General features: G+C 35.2%; 1 long non-coding RNA gene across 6 annotated transcripts; it reads left to right on the plus strand.

Moving 5' to 3' along the window:
* Positions 1-13,615: 13,615 nt before the first annotated feature.
* Positions 13,616-16,887, plus strand: LOC149153608 (uncharacterized). 6 transcript variants are annotated; one of them, XR_016262775.1, is made up of 4 exons: positions 13,616-13,893; positions 13,996-14,049; positions 14,216-14,325; positions 16,685-16,887. It is a non-coding gene; the product is annotated as an uncharacterized LOC149153608 (long non-coding RNA). The 6 variants fall into 6 exon arrangements; XR_016262774.1 differs by having other exon boundaries at positions 14,231-14,325; XR_016262771.1 differs by lacking the exon at positions 16,685-16,887 and adding an exon at positions 15,349-15,867.
* The last annotated feature ends 917 nt before the right edge of the window (positions 16,888-17,804 follow it).

Below are 17,804 nucleotides of genomic sequence, written 5' to 3' on the forward strand. Positions count from 1 at the left end.
AGTTAGTTAATGCATGCATTCATGTAACTAGTGTACTTCAGATAACTGAATATTATCTCATAAATAACTCATGCATGTCAGTTCAGTCAGAGACCCAGTTGATATCAGAGGATGGGACAGTGTACTATCAGTTGCAGGAATATTCCATTGAGGATATCTCTTGCATGAAGAAGGAATTCATTCCTTGAGGATTGCGCAGTTATTTCTGAGTTTGGTGAGTTGTGTGAGAGGTGAATTCACACAGGTGGCAGCCAGAGGACCTAGGGGAAATTGCACAAGGAAATAGGAGGCTTGGAGGACTGAGGGAAGGCATATGTTGTGTTTATTCAGTCTATGAGCAGCATTGAGGGATTGTACTGAGAGCTAGATAGCTTGTGAGCTAAAGCTTTGTGTAATCCGGAGATATTTCCACTTGTATGATAATACAGATAGCGGGGTTTTTAGCTGAGGCTTTCCCCAATGTATTCTTCTGTGTTCATGTGTGATTGATTTCTTATTCTCTGTTATATGTGTTCTATTTGATCTTGCTCAAAATCGATTAAGCTTCCGCATGTTTGTTTGTAGAAGTAGATCAAATATTGCATTATTAGGTGATCTACAGTGAGAATTTCTACAGTGATATGGTTTCATAACAAATTGACAGTATTAGAAAGGGCATGTGATCAATGCTTAGAATTCCTTCACGTGAAATGAGTTAAAGCCCACGATGTAGGCATGTATTATGCAAATAACTACAATAATGAAATGATGTGCTCATAAACCTTAAATTAAATTTTATTGCTTTATTCTAGTAAAGTAGTAAACTCTAATCTAATGAAGGTAAAGACAAGTATGCTAAGAAAACATTGAAATGTATTCTATGCAAATAAATACAAGTATTTAAATTTTAATCTAATGAAAATAGGAGAATTTAAGGTAGAAAGTAGTAATCTCTTCTAATGGAAACAAAACTACTATCTATGAAAGCAATAATGATTGTTTGTGAAAACAATAGCAATTGATCGATGAAAGCAGTGAACCTATGCTTTGAATTGTCCATATTAGAAAGGGTGTATGATCAGTGCTTAGAATTATTTCATGTGAAATGAGTTAAAACCCACGATGTAGGCCTGTATTATGCAAATAACTACAAGAATGAAATGACATGTTCATAAACCTTAAATTAAGGCTACAATACTAAAGAATGAATGGGAGGTCAAAGAATGGAAATGAATGTGATATAGAAGGTTGTAAATGCAATTTTTTTTTTTTTTTAATGTTTTGAATATAATTCATGTTGGGTGTGTGTTATATTCTTTCCATGACTAGTCACACACACATGATGGTTTTTTGCCCATGGTATATTGCAGATTCGGTCAAGGGAAATACGGTTATGTTCTAATCCAGTATTAATGGATTGGGGTTTATGAATTCTTTGGCATGTATATATATGTATTGTAACATTGAAAGGAACATAATGAAAAATCAATATGGTAGTCCCGATTTTGGGATCCATGGGAAAATCTCTGTGTATTTGTTTTGTGTTTCTCGCCATTGTATATTTTCTTTTTTTTAAGAATTCGTTTACAAGTAATTTGTGTATAGGGTTAAAACCTACATTTGGTATCAGAGTTGTTTCGGCTTCAAGGGAACGCCTTTGCTGTTGAGGGTGATTACAGTTGTCTTCTCATCATTCCAAGGTGTTGAGATCACTTTGTCCATAATGATGCTAGCACCATCAAGGACATCATGCACGCAACCTATCTATGCTTTGTCCACATCTCTTGGTCCTATGGTATCTAGTATGATTTCATATCCTTGCATGTCTACTAGTACTTCCATGCACCAACATAAATGCCCATTGTGAAGGGAAATAACATATATAACACACTCTCAAATTTCGAAGAGAACCAAGTTAATAATGAAGGAGGGAAAGTGGGGGAGCATCAAAACTAAAATCAAAATTTATGAAGCAATCAAGAAACATCGACTCAAAATAGTGGAGGGAATGGCCAAGAAAAAAAACAACTCACAGGATGTGGAAATGCTATATGAGTGTGAAGAACCTATAAATGTCGAAAAGGCAAGGGAAACAAAGCTATAAAAATTATATCTACAATCATTAGTACCGACCTAGGAAAATTACAACCCATTAAAAATTCCAGACAGGGAGGTGGAATTGATCTCAAAAGCATACATTCAATCCTAGAAAGCATTTCCCTAACACTATAAAGGATATAAAATCCATAGATATTCTTCTTTAGGGGTTAAAAATGAAAACAACAAGGAAAACATAAAGGACAATAGAGAAGAGAAAAAAAGAGCCAAAAAATCTACCAAATAATTGATATAGGAGATGTGAGAAAAATTAGTGAACTTTTGTATGATAAATCCAATGACAAATTCCTACCATCCTATCCCCCAAATTTGAAAACGAAAGTGATATCATAGAATATAGGGGGTCAAAATGGTAATTCCAAGCACAAACTCCTCAAGGATAAAATTAGGATTGACACGCCAATAATTACATATGCTTCAAGAAACTTAATGCATGGATGAACAAATCTCCAAAATTTCATTTGTCTAAAAAGTTTGTCAACATATTGCAGTGGATGCTAAGGTAGCATTGGGGGGACTAGCAATCCTATGGGACCCCCCAAGGACATCACTCTTTCATATTTTATAGGTGTTCAAAGAACATTTATATGTAAGTTTCAGAAGGTTAGGTCAGAAAATTTTGGAAATATTACTAATGTTTATGGCCTCAAATTTTAGGGGGACAAATATCTTTTTTTAGAATCTTGCAAAATATGTATGATCAATTGGGGAAGGTTTTCTAGATAATCAAAGGGGACATTGATTTAATAAAATCTTTGTCAAAAAAAAGAAGGGATATGTATGCATATTAGAGGAAGGTTCCTCCAATTTTAAGGATTTTATTTAAAACCTCAAGCTGGTAGATATGGATACCAACAATGTAGTTTATACCTAGAATAATAAAATAGGAGGAAATTCTTAGGTGGATTCTTACCTAGATTGCTTTTTATTGTCAAAATCCCTAGCCTTCACATGCATGTCAATTAAAGCTTCAATTTTTCCAAGTTTTGGATAAGATCATTTGCTTATATGTCTAAGTATTAATTGAAAGTAGTTGAAACAACATACCATTTATATTTGAAGCTTTCTAGGTAAGACATCATTCATTTAAAAACAGTATAGAGAAATTGTGGAATGGAGATTCAGTAACTAGAGGAATTATCATGCAAAACTTCTAGGAGTGTCTGGAGTATGTTAAAAATAGTTTGAAAAATGTAATAAACAAGAATTTTGTAATATCCACAAAACAAAGGAAGAAATATCCAAAGAAATGGAAAAATCTCAGGAACAAATAATGGTGGAAGGGAAATCATAAGAGATGGAAAAAAAAATATAGATTCAAACACTACTAGAAGAAAGACACAACCAGGAGAAAATATTATGGAAACAAAATTACAGATACTAATGGTTAAAAGAAGGAGCAAGAAATACCAAGTTCTTCCATAAATCTATGGTGTATTACAGGCAACATAATAGGATTCCTTGCATCAAAGATCCATGAGGGAACATGTTATAAAATCATCAAGATACAGAAGAAGAAGTAATATCCTTCACAAGAAACTACTCATAGAGCCATTCTTGGATCAAAGACCAATGATAAGGAAAATCACTCGAAACATTCTTTCTTTAGTCACTCATGAACAAATTTGTGTTTGTCTTGGTGAAATATCTCCGGTGGACATTGAGAAAATAGTGATGGGGATGCAAAAGGACAAGTCTCCAACATTGGATGGATTCGCAGGAGATTTTTTTCAAACATGCTAGCCAATCATAGGAAAGGATGTGTGGAAATTAGTTGAGAATGAAAGAAGAACACACTCATTCTATTTGTCTTTGGGTATTTCTTCCTTAACTCTTCTCATTCCTAAAGAAATCAAATGTGAAAACCTATCTTCTTATATACCCATTGCATTATGCATGTCATTTACAAAATATTCTAAAGTCACTGAAAATAAGCTTAAGTTGATGCTTCCTAAGCTCATATCTTTTAAGCAAACATGCCATGTTGAAGGAACATATATCTTATATATTATTTCGATAGCTCATGAACTTATTATATCTTTAAATGCTACCAAAAAAGCTTGAATGCATATTAAGATAGGTTTTTTTTAAGGCCTTTGACCACATAAGCTACCAATATATGTATCATATTCTCACTGCCTTTGGCCTCATAGAGAAATGGATCCATTGGGTTCTTTCTCTTATCTCAAAATATTTCTTCTCAATCCTAATTAATGGAATTCCTTCAACCATTTTCATCTCTTCTAGAGTTATAGGGGATCCTATCTCTCCCTTTTTATTAATAAGTCATAATTAGCAAAGCTTGACAATCGCTTCCATGATTCATTTTATGGGAGACTTGGAGAGAATGTAGCAGGAGAATTTAAGAAAAAAAACTCACAATGTAGAGAAGATGCTTGGGGTAAATTTATCAAAAACATTAGGGAAACTATTTTATCCTACAATTGACCCCCCCAAGATTCAATCTGCAACTACCAGGAAGTCAGAATTCTTCAATCAATAGATATTGCTCCCTCTTTGAAAATCTCCTCTTGAGTTCCCTCTTCCAAAATGCAACATTCCTTCTAACTGGAGTCCCCCTCTTCTTGGAGCAATAAACCTAAACATTGATGGTACCTCTAACGGCAACCCTAGTTTGCCTATCTAAGTATGAGCATTCACAGATGCTATAGAAGTTATACTAAATATTTTTGCAGGATTGATAGGCATAGGCATCAACAAATTTGTAGAGTTATATGTGTTGGAATGTGTTGAAGGTGGATATGTTGATTTTTTGCGGCACTTAATAATTAGGTTTGGGTCTTAGAGTCTCTAACACAAAATCCCTCAAATGCCACAACAAACTACTTTGCACAACAAAATATGCACACATAAGTGAATAAGCTAGTGCACATGACAATTTTTAACTTTTTAAACCCTTATTCGTTATATTATAATCTAGAATACAACAATCATTAGGCTCTCGTACCAGGGATATTGGCCCTTACATACAACCCTAATACAAGGACACAACTAGGGCTTGTTGTCAGTCACTTTGACAACCAATCTACCCTGAACAAGACAACACTTGACCTACTTGCTAATGGTGGCCACACACAACCCTTTCAGTCGACGTGCCCTGAACACAATTGTTGGGTTCTCTTGCCTCCCAATCTATAACACCTGAATATGCCTCTATCAGCGTACATAGCTCCTTTAGGTCACTGATCTGAGGCTCAACTCAATCTACCCTTCAGTTGTTCCTTCATCAAGGATCTAGTTGTCGTCATTACATTGATTTTTCCTGTTATCCTTCATCTCAGGACAACCCACCACACAATCCTAATTTTATTATTCTTTCATAAATCTGAACAAGGTCTCACCACCTATTTCTATTTGAAATTTTGTGGGTGCAATTGAAACCCTTATGCCTAAAGCATGCCACACATGGATGTCTCATTGTAAGGGTTTTGAAATTCATATTGTGCATAGAACTAAGCCACTTTAGGACTGAACCTTCATCATGATCTAGGAATAAAGGATATCCCTCACCCAATCAATGCTTGATTGATCTAGGGCTTCTAGATTTTCTGCTATGGGACAACCCATCAGTTAGGCCATTCTCTCATTGTTTCTTCTCATTCGTTGGCTCTATTCCTCACACCACATTCTCATTCACTTCTGCCCTAAATTCGTACTTCCATATAGATCTTTGGATGCCCTAATATCATATCACAACCATGGAAATTTGGCCTTAGATCTATGGCCTTATCACTAGGTCACGATCTAATTTCTAAGATTCTCAAACCTTTCTTCCATCACAATCTGAGAACATCAAAAACTAGACCTTAGGGAAATGACTTGAGTTTTGTAGCACCACAAAATTAACCCTTCCCATGCCTTAGCCTTTATAGAAAGAGCCTCCTATTCTTGCCTAGATTCACCTTCCTTGAGGACATAATGACATGGAGAACCTTCCCCACAACTATGAGAACCCTTGACCTTCTTTCCAGTCTTGGATCTACCCTTTTATGCTCTCAATCGTCCTCCATTAGGTCGCTATGACTCCTCAGGTAGTTATACCTCTTCCTAGGGCATGATTACACGAGATAAGCCATCCTTTTGATGTGTCTTCTAGTGATCTACCACTTGCTTTCTTATAGTTTCTCTTCGGCAACGTTTAGCCCTCTCTAGGGTCTTCTTCAAGCCTTGCAGACTTGTCCTTTTACAATAATAACCCAAACTAAATTAAGGTAAGGGTTTCTTCCAGTTAATTAAAACCCCATCATGGTTGAATCGGATTACCATAACTCCTTTTAGGGTTCTCCACTTGCTACGACCAATAAATAATAATTATTTTGCTAGATTTCACACCCACACCTTGGGTACAAAACCCTACGCTTGGGGTTCTTCGCCCACAAACCCTTTTTTGGTGAAAACTCACACAAAACCAACTCCTATGGTTGTGGAGTACCTTCCAAGTTACACAATTCAAGAGGATATTCAAAATGGATATAACAATTTATTGATAGAAGGGGATTCAAAAATGATCATAAGCATGGTTAAAAAAATTCAAAATTGATTCCTCCCTTCCAAGTTGTTGAAGTGTTGGATATTGGAGGGAGGACTAGAAAGGATTTACACCACCCTTACGAAAATACTAGCCTCTGCTTTATCTCTTTTGAGAAGATTGGAGAGTATATTCTCTTATAGATAAGAAAAATAGGGAGGTTTGTTGGATGGTGGCTCACTTGATTCACTATGGAACAAAGTCAATTAGTAACCTCTCAAGATGTAGTGTTTGGAATTTGGTACATTGGGTTATATCTTTGAATGACTATGATAAGTGGGCATTCCTCGCTAAGAACTAGTGATAGTTGTCCTCACAATAAGGAAAATAAAAATAAGTCAATTATCAACCAATAAGAAGGACAACCATTAGTTGTTTCTATTTTTGAATGTAATATCACTCGTTACCATTACTCAGGGAAAACCATACCACCTAAGGCCAAACTTTCATTATTACCAGATGTATCTGGGTCGTGGACTATAAATTTGTGTCCTTACATTCTCAGAAGGGGAGCGAAACATTCTTGGAAGGTGAGCTTTCAAGGTTTTGGACTGTAAATACATTTCCTTACATTCTCTGAAGGTGAGCTTTCACTAAGTCAGAAACAATATTAGGTCTTACACTAATCCCAAAAGGTATTTTCAACCTAAGTAGTATTTATAAGAAAGTTAATATCATGTATTTCCACCATCATCAAAGTTAAGGGTAGTGGGATGATATACTTTTAAACAACATTTAACATCAATCCCATAAAGAAAGTAAATACTATCCTTCATTATATTTGACTTTTTATCCATCAAACTTTATGAGTTTGTACCATCTTCATCAAAGCTAGAGTAGGTGGATAATGTGCTTTAACAACATCTAAGCTAGAGTAAGTGGATAACATGCTTTTAACAACATCTAATCTTGATCATATAAATAGAATAAAATAGATACCAGTTTTTATAATTTTATTTTATAAAATATTTTTGCAAATCTAATTTTAGAATTAATTTAAAAATTAACTAAAAACAATTTTAAAATAATAAATTATTTAAAAACTTAAATTGAAATTGAAATTATTAATAAAATTAAATTTAATCTTAAAAAGACATAATAAAAAAACATTATTTTATACCATTAAATGGTTATACCATGAATAATGGTCATTTTCGAAAAAAATTCAAAAAGCAATCATCCTACTTTGCCAACCTGTTTTCGTGCTTAACGGTACTAGGCGAGCCTGTTGCAGAATGGATTTCAAAATTTTTGAAAATCACAAAGTAACGATCGTATTTAAAATTTTCATTGAAACGACATATAATGACTGCAATTCCGTTAAATTGGAATGGAGGTAGAGAAGTGGCCTTTCCCAAGTGAGGATGTGATTGTGGACCACAAGCGAGGAAAAACATTTCAACTTGAGGGGGAAATTCCATTTCTAGGTCCTAGCCAACCAGGGGTGCAGCAGATTCGGGTATGGAGGCCGAGTAATGAGGGAGTAAGCCTCTTTAACAATGATTGTGTCTAATTTTGATCCACCGACCCATACAAGGCAGTCTTCAACATTCGAAAGAATAATCCCAGAGAGCTTTTAATTATTGATATAAGCTGTCCAGTATTCCACTGTCCAATTAGATGATGTCCCAGATCACTTGGAAGACTGAAATGAAGAGTAGTAATGAGGGTCAGGGATAAGAGGTGAGAACCTGTCATATCGACCATGGAATCAAATCCGATCTTAGGGGAAGATCTGTAGCCAATAGACCAGTGCATGTATCCAAAGTACCAATGCTTGGAAGTAAGAAGACTGTGCCATGAACAAGAGATTTGGGAGGGAACAAAAGCGCCATTTTGAAGCCAGGAGTTGAAGCTCAGGTGTTGTAAATATTTTTCAGTGATGACACACTGCCAAAAGGCCCTTATGGTGAACTTCCCTCCATAAATTTTTTAACAGCAATGCCGAGTTGAAGGTGTCAATGTCCTTCAGTTTCCATCCACCTAGTTTGACAGGGGGAGAGATCAATTCCATTCTAGCCAGGTGGAATTTTCGAGAGGAAATCGGGCCAGCCCATAGGAATTTGGTCAAAATGGTGTTGATTTTTCGAGTGACAGCCTTCAAAAGTTTATAGATGTGCATCCATAAATTGGTATGTCATTGAGGACTAATTTAATGAGAATCAATCGTCCACCCCATGAAATCCACTTGTGTGACCAATGTGATAATTTTGATTCAATTTTTCTAAGGAGCCAGTCCCAATCCATGATCTTGTAGCTCATCAGCTTCAAATTGAATCCAAGGTATGTGAATTCCCTATCCAAGTGTACAACGGTGACAACAAATCAATTTTCTATGTCCGTGGACAAAACTGCCTCCGGGTCACTGGAAATGAGTAGAGATTTAGACTAATTCATGAGAAGCCCGGATCCAGTCCCAAATTCCTGTAGTATCTCGAAAAGGTGGTGCCATTCCAGTGGGTCTTTTTTCCCCAAAGTGAGAAGATCATCCACGAAGTGTAAATGGGTGACGTGGGCTGAGGCAATGATCATACACCCGCTGATTAGCCTGCTGTTGCGAGCAGCAATGAATCTTCTACTAAGACCATCCATGATGGTGATGAAAATGAGAGGAGACAGGGCACATCCCCGACGAAGGCCACAGGAGACCGAAAAGAAGTCAGTGGGAAGGCCATTGATCAATATCGAAAATGAGGTAGATTTTATGCAGGATTGGTTCCAGGCAGTCATTGTGGAGCCAAAGCCAATATTCCGTAGGGTCATCCAAATCAGTTCCCAATCCACGCAGTCAAATTATTTGATCATATTGATTTTCATGAGGCGAGCATCTAAATTGTGGGATTTGATGGAGTGGATACATTCTTGTGCTATAGAAACCGCGTCGTGGATTTGGCAGTGTTTGAGGAAGCCAAATTGTTTAGCTATGACATATGAAGACAAGAAGGGTTTAAGGCGGTTGGCAATAATTTTGGATATAAGTTTGTACGTGGTGTTGGACAATGATATAGGGAAGAAATCAGAAAATGAGATAGGCTTATCTATCTTCGGGATTATTGTGATGAAGGTGGCATTGGTGGCAGTAGAAACCCATCCGTAGATTCTAGACTCTTCCACCATATTAGTGAGATCATCTATCATGATGTCTTGAAAGTGTAGGAATATCTTTGTTGTCCATCGATCAGGTCCGAGACTTTTCCCTCTGCCCAAAATTTTCAGAACAATGATGAATTTGTCCTTTGTGACCGAGCATTCCATTTGTTCTAAAGCTTCCTTGTCAGTTGTTGTGGGATAGAAATCACATTGTTCTAGTTGTTTGTTGAAGGGAACCTCATCTCTTGCCTGGTAGATTTCACTTGAAGGGAACCTCATCTACCTTGAATATGACAACACTTGAACTACTTGTTGATGTGGCCACACACAACCCTTTCAGTCCACGTGCCCTGAACACATATGTTGGGCCCTCTTGCCTCCCAATCTACAACACCTCAATCTGCCTATATCAATGTACGTAGCTCCTTTAGGTCACTAATCTTAGTCTCAACATAATCTTCCCTCTAGTTGTTACTTAGTCCATCAAGGATCTAGTTGTCATCATTACGTTGATTTTGTCTGTCATTCTTCATCTCAGGACAACACATCACACAATCTTAATTCTTATTTTTCTTTCATCAATTTGAAAAATTTCTCGCCACCTATTTCTCTTTGACTTTTATGTGTAGAATTGCAACCGTTATGCCTGAAGCATGTATCATCTTCTGTGTACAATTGCAACCCTTATGCCTTAAGCATGCCATAAGCTGCCAATATATGTATCATATTTTCATTGCCTTTGGGTTCATAGAGAAATGGATCCACTGGGTTCTTTCTCTTTTCTCAAAAGCTTTCTTCTCGATCCTTATTAATGGATATCGTTCAACTATTTTCATCCCTTCTAGAGGTATAATACAAGGGAATCCTATCTCTCCCTTTTTATTAACAAGTCATAATTAACAAAGCTTGACAATCACTTCCATGATTCATTTTATGGGAGACTTCGAGAGAATGTAGTAGGAAAATTTAAAAAAAAAAAACACAATTTAAAGAAGATGCTTGTGGTAAATTTATCAAAAACATTAGGGAAACTATTTTATCCTGCAATTGGCCCCCCCAAGATTCAATCTGCAACTACCAGGAAGTCGTAATTCTTCAATCATTAGATATTGTTCCCTTTTTTCAAATCTCCTCGAGTTCCCTCTTCCAAAATGCAACATTCCTTCTAAATGGAGTCCCCCTCTTCTTGGAGCAATAAAACTAAACTTTGATGGTGCCTCTAAAGGCAACCCTAGTCTGGCTTTCTAAGTATGAACTTGCAAAGATGCTATAGAATTTATGCTAAATATTTTTGCAGGATTGATAGGCATAGACAACAACATCTTTACAGAGCTATATGTGTTGAAATGGGTTGAAGTTGGATATGTTGAGTTTATGCAACACTTGATAATCAGGTTTAGGTCTTATAATCTCTAATACAAACTCACTCAAATTCCACAAAAAACCTCTTTGCACAACAAAATCTACACACATAGGTGAATCAACTAGTGCACATGACAATTTTTAACTTTTTAAACCCTTCATCATGATCTAGGATTAAAGGATATCCCTCACCCAATCAATGCTTGACTGATCTAGGGCTTGTAGATTTTATGTTATGAGATAACCCATCAGTTAGGCCATTCTCTACTTGTTTCTTCTCATTCGTTGGCCCTATTCATCACACTACATTCTCATTCACTTCTGCCCTAAATTCACACTTCGATACAAATCTTTGGCTGCCCTAATCTCATATCGCAACCATGGAAAATTAGCCTTAGATCTATGGCCTTATCACTAGGTCATGATCTGATTTGTAAGATTCTCGACCCTTTCTTCCATCACAATTTGAGCGCATCCAAAAGTAGATCTTAGGGAAATGACTTGAGGTTTGTAGCACCACAAAATTAGTCCTTCCTAGGCCTTAGCCTTTACATAGAAAGAGTCTCCTCTTCTTGCGTAGATCCGCCTTCCTTGAGGACATAATGAAATGGAGAACCTTCCCCACAACTATGAGCAACCTCGACCTTTTTCCAGTCTTGGATCTACCCTTTTATGCTCTCACTCATCCTTCATTAGGTCTCTGCGACTCCTGAGGTACTCATATCTCTTCCTAGGGCATGATTACACAAGATAAGCCATCTTTTTTATGTGTCTTCTAGTGATCTACGACTTGGTTTCTTACAGTTTCTCTTGGGCAACATTTAGCCTTCTCTAGGGTCTTCTTCAAGCCTTGCAGACTTTTCCTTTTACAATAATATCCCCAACTAAATTAAGGTAAGGGTTTCTTCCAGTTAATTAAAACACCATCATGGTTGGCTTAGGTTACGATAAATCCTTTTAGGGTTCTCCACTTGCTACGATCAATAAATAATAATTATTTTGCTAGATTTCACCCACACCTTGGGTACAAAACCGTAATGCTTGGGTTTCTTCGCCCACAAACCCTTTTGTGGTGCAAACTCACATAAACCCAACTCCTATGGTTGTGGAGTACCTCCCAAGCTACACAATTCAAGAGGATATTCAAAATGGATAAAACAAATTATTGATAGAAGGGGATTAAAAAATGATCATAAGCATGCTTAAAATAATTCAAAATGGATTCCTCCCTTCCAAGTTGTTGAAGTGTTGGATATTGGAGGGAGGCCTAGAAAGGATTTACACCACCCTTATGAAAATACTAGCCTCTACTGTGTCTCTTATGAGAAGATTGGAGAGTATATTCTCTAATAGATAAGAAAAATAGGGAGCTTTGTTGGACGATGGCTCACTTGATTCACTGTGGAACAAAGTCAATCAGGAACCTCTCAAGACGTAGTGTTTGGAATTTGGTACATTGGGCTATATCTTTGAATGACTATAATAAGTGGGCATTCCTCGCTAAGAACTAGTGATGGTTGTTCTCATAACAAGGAAAAGAAAAAGAAGTCAATTATCAACCAATAACAAGGACAACCATTAGTTGTTGCTATTTTTGAATGCAATCTCACTCATTACCATTACTCAAGGAAAACCATACCACCTAAGGGAAACTTTGATTATTACCAGATGTATCGAGGTTGTGGACTGTAAATTTGTGTCCTTACATTCTCTGAAGGGGAGCGAAAGATTCTTGGAAGGTGAGCTTTCAAGGTTTTGGACTATAAATCTATTTCCTTACATTCTCTTAAGGTGAGCTTTCACTAAGTCAGACAGAGTGTTAGATCTTACACTAATCCCAAAAGGTATTTTCAACCTAAGTAGTATTTACAAGAAAGTTAATATATATGTTTCCACCATCATCAAAGTTAAGAGTAGTGGGATCATATACTTTAAAACAACATTTAACTTCAATCCCATAAAGAAAGTAAGTACTACCATTCATTATATTTGACTTTTTATCCATCAAACTTTATGAATTTGTACCATCTTCATCAAAGCTAGAATAGGTGGACAATGTGCTTTAACAACATCTAAGCTAGAGTAAATGGATAACATGCTTTTTAACAACATCTAATCTTGATCATATAAATAGAATAAAATAGATACCATTTTGTATAATTTTCTTTTATAAAATATTTTGGCAAATCTAATTTGAGAATCAATTTAAAAATAATTTTAAAATAATAAATTATTTAAAAACTTAAATTGAAATTGATATTATTAATAAAATTAAATTTAATATTAAAAATATATAATAAAAAAGCATTATTTTATATCATTAAATGGTTATACCATGAATAATGGTCCTTTTCGAAAAAAATTCAAAAAGCATCCTACTTTGCCAGCCTGTTTTCGTGCTTAACCGTACTAGGCCAGGCTGTTGCGGATGGATTTCAAAATTTTCGAAACTCGCAGGGTAACGGACGGATTTAAAATTTTCACTGAAACAGCATATAATGCTGCGATTCCATTAAATTGGAATGCAGGTAGAAAAGTGGCCTTTGTTAGTAGAGCGGAGCAGAGCGGCGTTTGGGAGTGGAGATTTTTTGTTTGGTGTTTGTTTTTCATACCTGGTGTTAAGCATGGCCATGTGCAGTTTCTTGTTGATCTGTTGTATGCTGTGTTGTGATTTTTTCCATTGTTCTGGTGTTTTCTATTTGTGAGGATTTTTCTTGGGGTTTTGATCTGTGAGAGTTGAAAGGGAGAGGGAGGATATTAAGATATGATGAAATTAGGAGCAGATTGAACCTCAGGTATTCACTCTTTTCTTTTTTTCATGTTTGATTTGTAGATGACAATGTATTTATTCTATTCTGTATTAATTCATTCTGCGGGGTACCTGCATTTTATTTCAGGGTGCAGAGTTCCCGGGCTAGAGGAGAAGCAGGGGCAGAGCTTCAGGGCCACAGGTAAATCAATTTAAAAATGAATTTGTGTTTGTTTTTCAGTTTCTTAATTGTTTATAAGGATATAATAAATTCTGCAGGGTCATAATTTCGCAGGGTTTTTAAGGATATAATTCTGCAGGGTCATTCTGTAATAAGTCTGCAGAGTCATTCTGTAATAATTCTGCAGGGTATTTTATTTCAGGGGCAGAGTTCCGGGGCTGGAGGAGTTGCAGGAGAAGAGTTTCCGGGCCAGAGAAAATGCAGCGGCGGGGCTTTTGGGGCGGAGGAAATTTGCCGGTTAGTGACCCGAGCCCTGATCTGTATTTAGGCTTTATATTTGTAGCTGTATTGCAATTCTTTTCGACGTCTAACCCAATCACAAACATCTCATGCTCCTCTCTGTATGTCAGCTCAACCCCAATTAATTTCATGAACTATTTGTCCATTGATGCATCATACTTGATGCAGCAGGGGTCGGCGGAGAGACGATCCAGTCGAACCCTTTCTTTAGGTACCGGGGACGGCAATCTGCTTGCCCTCCTTTCTTTCCAGGCGTAAGCAGAACCTCCTTTATTGTTATGCTTTAGCTACCTCCATATATTGATGCAGGTGTTAGCACGGGTGGGTTGAGAGACGATCCCGCCGAACCTGATCTTTTCTGAAGCAAACCACTGTAGCCAACCACTGCCATTGAACCCTTTCTTTTCTGAAGCAAACCCCTAAAGCCATTGATGCTGCTTCTTTAGCAGCTAGACTCGAATCCTTTCTTAGGCATCAGGGATATCCTGAGTGTGGTACTGATCTAGCATTATTGGGAGTTATATTCCCAATAGTTTCTCGAACCCTTTCTCTGATTTCTTCTTTAGGTACCGGGGAGGGCAATGTGCTTGCTATGCTTCAGCTACCTCCTTTCTTTCCAGGCGTAAGCAGAACCTCCATATATTGATGCAGGTGTTAGCAGGGGGTTGAGAGGCGATCCCTTCGAACCCTTCTTTCTTTTCTGAAGCAAACCACTGTAGCAACAGAATATACAACCACTGCCATTGAACCCTTTCTTTTCTGAAGCAAACCACTAAAGCCATTGATGCTGCTTCTCTAGCATCTACACTTGAACCCTAGGTATCAGGGAGTTATATTCCCAATAGTGATCCAGCATTATGGGAGTTATATTCCCAATAGTTTCTCGAACCCTTTCTCTGATTTCTTCTTGGAATAACTCATTATCATTTTTTTAATGTTTATATTCTTGGTCTGACTTTTTGTTATTTAACCTTTCTCTGTTTTCTTTCTGGAATAACTCATTATCATTTTTCAATGTAGGTTTATATTCTTGGTCTGACGTTTTCTCATTTGAGCTTTCTCCGTTTTCTTCACCTCGAATTTCTCATAATCTCTGGAACTGCATCTCTCTCTCTGTCTGTTTGGACCAATTGCACCAATTACTTGCCATTGATGCTGCTGCTCGCTTCTTTAGTCGCTATCGATGCTTCTTTAGTGCTGATGGCGGCTTGGTTTTAAGTTACTCTGGCAATATAAATGGAATTACAGGTTTCCAATGGAAGCTTAAGTCATTTAATAGGACTTTTTTCTCCAGATTTGATAGTGAAATCGTAATATGGTAGTTTCTTTAAAGAGTAACTAGATAAAGAAAGTGCATATAAAATAGTAGTATGGTAATCAATAGCTCTTATTTCACGAAGTTAGGATTGTAAGTCTAGATTGGTAAATCCCAGCCAAAGAACTTATAAATAGGTATGACCATAAATGTATCTATGTTTATGGTACAGAACTTCTTTTCCATCACATCTCTATTACACAAACATCTGAATTATGTCTCCACTATGAATTTCTATAAACGCATCCTGCTTCTCTAGTAGCTACCCTTGCTTCTTTAGTAGCTGGTATTGGGTGAATTGCTTATGAGCTTGGTTTTATATTACTCTGTAGCTGGTATTGCGTGAAGTGCTTATGAGCTTGGTTTTATATTACTCTGGCAATATAAATGGTATTACAGGTTTGCAATGGAAGTTTAAGTCATTTATTAGTACTTTTTTTTCTCCAGAATGGAGAGCGAAATCATAATATGGTAATTTCTTTAAAGAGTAACTAGATAATATGATAGTTACTCTTTGAAATATGGTAGTTTCTCTAAATAGTAACTAGATAAAGAAAGTGCATTTCTTATTCCAGAAAGGTAGGGTTGTAAGTCCAGATTGGTATCCTTCATTAATCATTAGTGTAAATTTTAAGTGAATAAATAAATAATAAAGTGAACTTATAAATAGGCATAATCATAAATGTATCTAAGTTTAAATTGAATAAATTTAAATTGATGTTTTTAGTGGCCCCTCAAATCTACACATTTTTCTGTTGGTTAATTATTTCATTTTACACATTTTTTTGTTTGTTAATTATTTCATTCTAGGTGATTTTCCAAATTTATATAACATGTTTATTAAAATGCTTTATTAATATGATTTTTTAAAATGTGTTTCATAAGGAAAATAACAGTTTTTTTGGGTGTGTTATCTAAATTTTAGTTATATAAAATTTAGATAATATGTTTATTAAATTGCCTTATTAATATGATTTTTAGTTTTTTTTGGGTGTGTTTCATGTAGAAAATAACAGTTTTTTTTGGATGTGTTTCATGCAGGAAAATAACAGATGATGTTGATTCAGAAATACAAGGAGGATGAAAACTGATATTAAAGAAGTACAAGGAGTGGAATATTAAGTTAAATTAGAAGCAGATAGATAAATATGTTAGCTTATGATATATAATTTTATTTATTTATCCCTAAATCATGTTTAGGGAAATCCCAAGACTCATATTTAATAAAATCCTTATTCATTTTTGACGGGGAGGGGGTATTCCCTTCCCTAAAGCCCTCATCAAAACCATGGCCATGGTTATTGGTGAGGATTGTCTTTATTGGTGAGGATTGTTGTGGTTGTTGTTTTATTTTTTTATTTTTTGAATTTTTAAATTTATGCATTGTACTATGTAATGGATGTAGTAATATCAGAAATTAATAATAATAATAATATCGTCAAATATATTGATAAAATTTATTGAAAATAGAAGTGAAAAAAATTAATTAGATTATTTTAGAACTTAATTGTGAATTTAATATATATTTTTATGTTGTTTTGGAAATCACTTTGATAATTACTTGTATTTTTAATATTGTGGTTTTGAATTTATAGTATATGCATTAATTAATTGATATTTTATGATAATGTTATAATTTTTATAAAAATAAAATCATTTTACAAACTTTTTCAATCAACCTACATTTCAAAAATATAAGTGACTAACAATCTCATAATACATTTCAAAACACACACAAATCATAAATTTTTTACCATTTTTATAATTACTTGTATTTTATTATTATGGTTTTAAATTTATAGTATTGGTGAGGATTGTTGTGGTTGTTGTTTTTTTTTTTTCTTTTTAAATTTTTAAATTTATGCATTGTATTATGTAATGGATGTACTAATATTGGAAATTAATAATAATAATAATATCTTCAAATATATTGATAAAATTTATTGAAAATAGAAGTTAAAAAAATTAATTAGATTATTTTAAAACTTAATTGTGAATTTTATTATTATGGTTTTAAATTTGTAGTATTGGTGAGGATTGTTGTGGTTGTTGTTTTATTTTTTATTTTTTGAATTTTTAAATTTATGCATTGTATTTTGTAATGGATGTAGTAATATCGCAAATTAATAATAATAATAATATCTTCAAATATATTGATAAA

Source organism: Pinus tabuliformis, chromosome 9, assembly GCF_031772625.1.
Source record: "Pinus tabuliformis cultivar Carrire ecotype Pingquan chromosome 9, CPIR1, whole genome shotgun sequence".
Classification (NCBI taxonomy): domain Eukaryota; kingdom Viridiplantae; phylum Streptophyta; class Pinopsida; order Pinales; family Pinaceae; genus Pinus; species Pinus tabuliformis.